Source organism: Gracilinanus agilis, chromosome 2 (genome assembly GCF_016433145.1).
Source record: "Gracilinanus agilis isolate LMUSP501 chromosome 2, AgileGrace, whole genome shotgun sequence".
Classification (NCBI taxonomy): Eukaryota; Metazoa; Chordata; class Mammalia; order Didelphimorphia; family Didelphidae; genus Gracilinanus; species Gracilinanus agilis.
In genome coordinates, this window is record NC_058131.1 from 73633557 (window position 1) to 73636846 (window position 3290).

Here is a 3290-nt window from a genome sequence, read left to right on the forward strand (position 1 = left end):
TCCAAATCTCTCAATCTTTTCAACAAGAGGGGTAAGAGATACTTCCACTAGACTTGAGAGTAACTATAGTCTATCTATCTAATACACATAATCTATCTAAATTGTTTTTAAAATATTCAGAGCTAGTAAAGAAAGTCAGAGCAGTAAATATCTTCCCTTTTCTATCATATTTGTAACAAGGAAGCTTTCTATAAGCTTAGAAATGATAAGTTTTCATACCAAGAATTTTAAGAAACTACAACAACATTTTATACAGATGTATCATAGGCCATGGAATACTAAATATAATTTGATGAAATAGTAGCACTAAATGACTTTTCCCATTACTCTGTAATCCATAGATGAAATGAAAAAATACAATATTCCCATTGTTCATTTAAATTAGAAAAACTGTATCCCATTATAATAAATAGTTCACTTTAAGCTAAGGGGAAATGTAACAGTCCCTGAAGACTATGTGATTCCCTCTCATTTTGATTTAGGGAGTTTATATTAAATTAAAAGTTCTAAGTATTCTTATAATTGCTTTTAGCCTCTAGTTAGTAAAATTTGTAAAATTTTAATCTTTCTCTTTGCTTAATTTATTTCTAGTTAAATAATGACCTTTTTGTAGTTGGTGCAAAATTCAGATCAATGGAAACATTTCTATATATCAATAGAGTATATTACAGTAGTTGTTTATAAAGTGACTTTGAGTGAGGGAAGATTGGAAAAAGAACAAATAGTTTCTCAGTTTTGGAGGGTGCATTTGCCAGCAGGTAATGTCAGCTTCAGTCTTCTGCAATTCTGGATCCCTCCAGTTTCTATTCTTTACAGATTTCTACTTTCTCTAATTTTTTCCCTTTTTTTCAGTTGTTTATATAATTCCTTTTTTTTTTTTGGTCAGCTATTGTTGTATCCCTTTCTAATCTGTTGGCAAATTCCCCAAAATTAATCTTTCCTTCAGAGTTAGCACATTTTATATAAATTACTCAAAGAATGATTAAGTTATTCAACCAATTGTAAAAGCTTTCTCGTGGAATGTCACTGAAATTAATTTATTGGATGATTTATGTTTGACAACTACAAGGTATAGTGGTTAGAGTAATGAACATAGATTCAGGAAAGCCTGGGTTCAAATATGGTCTCAGAAACTCAGTGTCCATGTGGTCCTGAACAAATAATTATACTTCTTCCATCTCAATCTCCTTATCTATAAAATGAATAACACTTCCCAGGTCTTTTGCAAAGATGAAATAAAATAATATTTATATACATTTTGGAAACATTAAAGCACCTTAAAGTGCTCTGATAATCATGATAATGCTAATACTTATTCTGGTGCTTATGATGTTTCCAACTTTTAAATCTATTGAGGCTAAACTGTGTTGGATGATTTGGATTGAATCCTTCCACTAACAAGAACAATGAAAATCATAACAATAAAAGCAATACATCTAAGATATATATATGGATTTGGGGTTTGCCAAACATTTCACAAACATTATCTTATTTGTTAGTTATAACTACCTCAGAAAACTGAGGCAATAGGAATCCCTCAGGGTCATGTAGCTATTTAAAATCCAAGGTTATGAGTCATACCCAGTTCTTGTTCACACAAAGTCTAATAGTCTGAACCCTAAAATATAGTATCTCTTTTGATCTTTAAGACAACTTAAGTTTTTCCTTCTTCTAATTACCTTTCCTACTCCTCCACAATCGCAACAAACTGATTTATTACCTTTCTTATGATATTACCTCTTATTTACATTAGACCAGGGACATTTTTTTTTCAGGCACTGTACCTGGAACATAGTACATGCATAAGGAATACATGATGATGACGTAAATGTTGAGGAAGATTATGAAGATACAAAGGCTAAACACTGACTTTACAAGCTAACATTAATTCAGTTCAATGGTTTCCTTAATTATAGTTCCAGCACTATGCAATGAGTATTTGAACTAAATAAATTAATAATAGGAAGAAAAATTAATTGAAATGTTCCTTCCAATTCTGAGATTCTATAGTTTAAAAAAATAATTGATAATAGGAACAGAAGTCGGTTAATGATCACAGAATGTGATTAGAACTAATTAGCTTAATTTTGTATAGATTTAGATGACTATTAAGTTTTTTTTTAATTTTTTTTTTTACATTTTTTTTTAGGTTTTTTTTTTTTAACCCTTGTACTTCGGTGTATTGTCTCATAGGTGGAAGATTGGTAAGGGTGGGCAATGGGGGTCAAGTGACTTGCCCAGGGTCACACAGCTGGGAAGTGGCTGAGGCTGGATTTGAACCTAGGACCTCCCGTCTCTAGGCCTGACTCTCACTCCACTGAGCTACCCAGCTGCCCCTCTTTTTTTTTTTTTATTTTAAACCTTTAACTCCTGTGTATTGGCTCCAAGGCAGAAGAGTGGTAAGGGTGGGCAATGGGGGTCAAGTGACTTGCCCAGGGTCATACAGCTGGGAAGTGTCTGAGGCCAGATTTGAACCTAGGATCTCCCCTCTCTAGGCCTGACTCTCAATCAACTGAGCTACCCAGATGCCCCCGACTATTAAGATTTTAAAAGGAAACATTCTTTCAGTCATTCTGAGATGGAGGATCTATAACCCCAAAATTTTAGAAAATTAAAGTAGCAAATGAGAAGATAAGAATAAACCTTTCAACAAAAGTAGCTATTATTCTCTTTGACAATGACAAAAGGAATACTTTATAGAAAGGTGAGTCCCATTGATTTGGGTTTCATTCTATCATGATCATAGTTTTACAATATTTTACCTGAAAGAAACTTTAGAGGTTATATGGACTTTATTGTCCTCTCTGATACCCTTCTTAAAAGGTTAGAGATATACCTCACACATCCCAAGTTTCCCTTAATGGTATTTATATTATACCACTATAACCAAGAGCCTAGAATTATAACTTTCCATCGAAACATCATTTGTAAAGCATTCATGACTATAAGCTTAAAAAGATTACATTAATACCACATCATCTCATTAATTTATACATTTATTCCTACCTTCCTACAATTTAAAAATATAGTGACCAGTTGCACCATTTGAACCATTCCTTCATTCAAAAAATGTTATAATAATAGAATTTTTCTGTGTTCTAAATGATGACTATGGCTAAGTGCATACTTAAATTGTCCGTAAAAGGCAAGATCAAGACAATTTTTAAAAAATTCATATCCACTAATTTTTATTCACTCTTTCCACATTGTGTTTCTTTATATATATTTTTCTGATATCTGTAGTCTCTTTGTAGCAATGTGTTTGGGGTTATTTTTATTTAAATTTCTGG